Source organism: Trachymyrmex septentrionalis, unplaced genomic scaffold (genome assembly GCF_001594115.1).
Source record: "Trachymyrmex septentrionalis isolate Tsep2-gDNA-1 unplaced genomic scaffold, Tsep1.0 scaffold862, whole genome shotgun sequence".
Classification (NCBI taxonomy): domain Eukaryota; kingdom Metazoa; phylum Arthropoda; class Insecta; order Hymenoptera; family Formicidae; genus Trachymyrmex; species Trachymyrmex septentrionalis.
In genome coordinates, this window is record NW_017306052.1 from 9,240 (window position 1) to 15,355 (window position 6,116).

General features: G+C 22.8%; 4 pseudogenes; all 4 read left to right on the plus strand.

The window, feature by feature from the left end:
• Positions 1 to 615: 615 nt before the first annotated feature.
• LOC108755233 lies at positions 616 to 1,547 on the plus strand (annotated as a pseudogene).
• Positions 1,548 to 2,217: 670 nt separating this feature from the next.
• LOC108755236 lies at positions 2,218 to 2,806 on the plus strand (annotated as a pseudogene).
• A 441-nt stretch (positions 2,807 to 3,247) lies between these two features.
• LOC108755234 lies at positions 3,248 to 3,905 on the plus strand (annotated as a pseudogene).
• A 9-nt stretch (positions 3,906 to 3,914) lies between these two features.
• Positions 3,915 to 4,704, plus strand: LOC108755235 (annotated as a pseudogene).
• Positions 4,705 to 6,116: the final 1,412 nt, after the last annotated feature.

The following is a 6,116-nucleotide window of genomic DNA, read 5'->3' on the forward strand; positions in this document are numbered from 1 at the left end:
AATTTATATATTATTTAAAATACCTTAAAATTTTTAAATTTGCAATTTAATATTTTACTTAAATTATAATATAAAAATACATTTTTACTAATTTTTATTAAACTACTTTTAAATTATTTTTTATTCACTATTTTTAATTATTTTACTCACCTCCTTTTCCTCTTTATTATTCTTTCCTAACTATATATATAATGTAGTCAATTTATTTCAATAAAATGTTAGAAATATTTATTATTTTCTTAAATAAATTTACAATTTATTACTTTAATCAGACATAACATCACTTACTCATCATATAAATAACTATTATCATAAATTTCTATTTATATCTATTCTACTTAAATTATTTAATTTTATTATTATTTTATTAAATTATAAGTTTAATCCCCACTCTTTTAAATTTTTTAAAAAATTACCATAAATATTATAATAATATTGTAATTTAAAAAATAAAAAAAATAAAAATTTTAATTTTTTTTTAAATAAAAAATTAAAATTTTTATCGTAATCAATATTTCTAACTTCATAGAATAATTCATTTTATGAATAAATGATTATTTTCTACTAATCATAAAGATATTGGTATTCTTTACTTCTTACTAGCAATTTGATCAGGAATAATTGGATCTTCAATAAGAATAATTATTCGATTAGAATTAGGATCTTGTGGAACCTTATTAACAATAATCAAATTTATAATTCCTTAATTACCAATCATGCATTTATTATAATTTTTTTATAGTTATAATTGGAGGATTTGGAAATTTTTTAATTCCATTAATACTTGGTTCTCCAGATGTAGCCTATCCTCGAATAAATAACATAAGATTTTGATTCCTTCCTCCCTCATTAACTCTTCTTATCTTAAGAAATTTTATATATATAAGAACTGGCGCTGGATGAATCCTATATCCTCCTCTTACATCTAATATATTTCATAACGGACCATCAGTAGATCTAGTTATTTTCTCTCTACATATTGCAGGAATATCTTCTATTCTTGGTGCTATTAATTTCATTTCTACAATTATAAACATACATCAAAAAATCTTATCCATCTATAAAATCCCCCTCTTAGTGTGATCAATCTTAATTAAAGCAATTCTTTTTTTATTATCATTACCAGTACTTGCCGGAGCAATTACTATACTACTTACTGATCGTAATTTAAATACCTTTTTCTTCGACCCCTCCGGGGGAGGAGACCCAATCCTTTATCAACATTTATTTTGATTCTTCGGCCATCCTGAAGTATATATTTTAATTCTACCTGGATTCGGACTTATCTCTCATATTATTATTGTATAAATGAAAGAGGCAAAAAAGAAACCTTCGGATCCTTAGGAATGATCTATGCAATAATTACAGTTGGATTTCTAAGTTTTATTGTTTGAGCCCGTCACATATTTACAATTGGTATGTACTTGATGTAGATACTCGTGTTTATTTCACCTCAGCAACTATAATTATTGCCATCCCAAAAGGAATTAAAATTTTTAGTTGAATTTCAACACTTCACGGTATAAAAATTAATTACAATCCAACCCTATGATGATCCATAGGATTTATTTTTTTATTTTATATGGGAGGATTTACAGATATTATATTATCCAACTCTTCTATTGACATCATTCTCCATGATACCTACTACCTAGTAGCCCACTTTCACTATGTATTATCAATAGAAGCTGTTTTTTCAATTATTGCTGGATTTGTTTACTGATTTCCTCTAATCTCTTGTTTTAGAATAAATAATTTTTATTTAAATATTCAATTTTTATCTATATTTATTGGAGTTAACATTACTTTTTTTCCCCAATATTTCTTAGGATTAAATGGAATACCTCGTCGATACACTGATTATCCTGATTCTTACCTATCATGAAATATTATTTCATCAATTGGTTCACTTATTTCTATCCTAATTTTATCAATCTTATTATTTATTATCTGAGAGGCATTAGCAAAAAAACGACTTATTATTAATGACTTATGATTAAATTCTTTTCCCCCACTTAATTACAGATTCACTGAAATCCCCTCTATTTAAATTAAACTAAAAATTTACTCAATCTAAATTTTTAATATTTAATATGGCAGATTAGTGCATTGGATTTAAATCCCAATTATAAAGATTATTATTATCTTTTATTAAAAATTAATACCTGATCTATTTCTCTTCAAAATTTAAACTCTCCTACATACGATATAATAATTTTCTTTCATGACTCAACAATAATAATTTTAATCTTTATTACAACCTTAATCTTCTTTATTATAATTATAATAACTCACAATAAATTAATCGATTTCTTTTAGAACATCAAATAATTGAAATTATTTGAACAATCTCACCTATATTTATTCTTATTTTTATTGCTATTCCATCTATTAAAATTTTATATCTCACAGATGAAATTTTTAATAACAACCTATCAATTAAAGCTATTGGTCACCACTGATACTGAAGTTATGAATATTCAGATTTTATAAATATAAACTTTGACTCATTTATAATTCTATCCAATCAATTACTTCCAAATGAATTTCGACTTCTTGATGTTGACAACCGATGTATTCAATTACCCCACTCGAATTTTAACTACATCTATAGATGTTATTCATGCCTGAACTATCCCCTCTTTAGGAATTAAAATAGACTCAATTCCAGGTCGATTAAATCAAACCTTACTTTTCATTAATCGACCTGGAATTTTCTTTGGACAATGTTCTGAAATTTGTGGTATAAATCATAGATTTATACCCATCGCAATTTAATCCACTAATATAATTAATTTCAAAAATTGACTTACTCACTTTCACTCCTAATTTTATATTATATAATTAATATTCAAATCTTTTAAATATATTCAACCCATTAAAAACTTCCAATTATTAATCCCACACTTACTCCGCCTATCCTATTTCCTCATTAAAAAGGACTGATTAAAAGTATTGATCTTTTAAATCAAATCATAATAGAATAACATACTATTTTTAATGAAAGAATTAGTTTCAACCAAAACATTAAATTGTCATTTTAAAAATATTATATTAACTAATATTCTTTTATTCCTCAAATAATACCATTATTATGAATTATAATACTAATATTTTTAATAACTATATTATTATTATTTACTTCTTTCTTATATTTCTTTTATTTTTTTCCCCTATCTTATAAAACACTCACTATCAATAATCTTCTTATTCATCATTTAAACAAAAAAACTTACTGAAACTGAATATGATAACAAACCTATTTAAAACTTTTGACCCTTCCACTTCTTCTTCTATTTCTCTTAATTGATTAAGAATACTAATTTTTTTCTCCCATTTCAATTCTGATTTATTCCTTCTCGACTTACTATAACATGAAATATATTTATTAACTACACATAACTAATGAATTTAAAATTTTAATTAACTTCTTCCCCTCCAATATTATTATATTTATAAGATTAATTATATTTATTTTCTTCAATAATTTCGTCGGTCTTTTTCCTCATATTTTTACCGCTTCAAGTCATATAAGATTTTGTTTTTCTTTATCCTTAAGGCTTTGACTTGGAATTATTATATTTAGACTTCTCAACTACTTAAATAATCTTCTTATTCTAACTCCTTCAGGAACTCCTTTTATTTTAATGCCATTTATAGTTATTATCGAATCAATTAGATTATTGATTCGCCCACTTACATTATCAATTCGTCTTACAGCTAATATAATTGCAGGACACTTACTTTTAACACTTCTTGGATCTTCTGGGATTAATTTGAATTCCTCTACTATTCTTATTTTAGTTATTACTCAAATTTTATTATATATTCTAGAAATCTCTGTTTCTATAATCCAAGCCTATGTATTTTCTATTTTAGCTACATTATACAGAAGAGAAAACTAATTAACTCCTATGATAAATCAAAATCACTCCTTTCATCTAGTCACCCCAAGACCTTGACCTATTATTATCTCTTTTAGAATCTTTAATAATTTAATTTACATTATTAGATGATTCCATATAACATAAATCACACTCCATCTCTATATTTATCAATGCCAAGCACTTTAATTTGTATATATATGTGATGACGAGATATCTCACGCGAATCTACATACCAAGGATGCCATTCAATTTATGTAATCGAAGGATTAAAAATAGGAATAATCTTATTTATTATCTCAGAAATTTTCTTTTTTATTTCCTTTTTTTGAGCATATTTTCACTCATCTTTAGCACCTAATATCGAAATCGAACAACTCTGACCTCCAAAAGGAATTATTCCTTTTAATCCATTTGATATCCCTTTAATAAATACTATTATTTTAATCTCATCAGGACTAACTGTAACTTGATCCCATCATGCCCTTATTATAAAAAATTTAATAGAAAGAAAAAAAAGATTACTATTAACAATTTTATTAGGAATATACTTTTCTTTCCTCCAATTATTTGAATATATTAATTCATCATTCACAATGGCAGACTCCGTTTATGGATCAATTTTTTTTATTGCTACAGGCTTCCACGGCATTCATGTTATTATTGGAACTATATTCTTACTAATCTGCCTAATTCGATTATGTAAAATACATTTCTCATCCTATCATCATTTTTTGGCCTCGGAGCAGCTTCATGATACTGACATTTTGTTGATGTAGTTTGATTATTTTTATTCTCATCTCAATTTACTGATGAAGATTTTAAAATTTTAATATTTTTCCACTTAAAATAATTATTTACAGCTTACTCTTTTAGTAAAAAATAAATAACTTACTTAATAATATTATTTCTATAAATTAATAACCTACACTTATAATACTTATTATCTTATTTAAATAGTATAACCCCTATATTACATTTAACTTCCAATTAAAAAATTTAATTTTTATATTAATATAAATAATTATAAATATCATTATAATCCTTTTTATTCTCATTTTAATCTCAGCTATCTTATTAACTATTAATATCTATATTTCAAAAAAATCTTTTATAAGTCAAGAAAAAATATCTCCATTTGAATGTGGATTTAACCCATCCTCTTGAGCTCGCCTACCTTTTAGCAGACAATTTTTTATAATTAGTCTTATTTTTTTAATCTTCGATATTGAGATTGCACTACTTCTTTCACTAATCACACTTTCCTCAAATTTTAATCCCCATATTATTATATACTCTTTTATATTTTTATTTATCTTAATTTTAGGTCTATACCTGGAATATATACTGTAGAATCCTCTTTAGACTGAAAAGTATAAATTTATACCGTAATATATATTTGTTAAGTCCCTACCTCTTAATAACAAATATAGGATATTAGTTAATTAATAACATTTTAATTGCATTAAAAAATAATAAAATTTTTATATTATATATCTTATTTAACTATCAATCTATTAACCATAATTATAACTTTTATCTATTATAAAATACTTATTTTTAATAATATTCTAAATCTAAAATATAAATATATATAATATATATATCCTTCACTCTCTATCTTATTTATTACTATAAATATTAAATATATTTTTTAAATAAATTAATTAACCCCCTAACCTTAAAATCATCTAATTATTATTAAATTCTTAAAGTAATAATTACATTTTAACTACGAATTAAATTATTGATTACATATAAATATAATCTAAGAATTATTACTTACTTAACTACAATTATGACTACTTATCTATTTTATACATTACAATATACCTATTCCCTCTCATATTCTAGTCCCCAAAATATCTTTAACTAAAATCAGAGGTATATTATTGTTAATAATATAATTGTTAATAATATCATTGAAATATTTAAAAATTTCTAGTTGAAGTAAATAAAAAGTGAACTTCTAATTCATTAAATTATGGGATTCCCATATTACTTCATATTTAAATATTAAATATAGTTTAAAAAAACATTATATTTTCAATATAAAAATAATTAAATTTATAATTTATTTAAAAATTTTAACTAAATTTTCTTAATATCTTTAATATTATACTTTATTTTATAAGCTATTTAAATATAAAATTTTTTATGTACTAAATAAATAAAACTATATTAAGTACAAAAAAATAAAAATAAATATAAATATATATATTTTATAATATA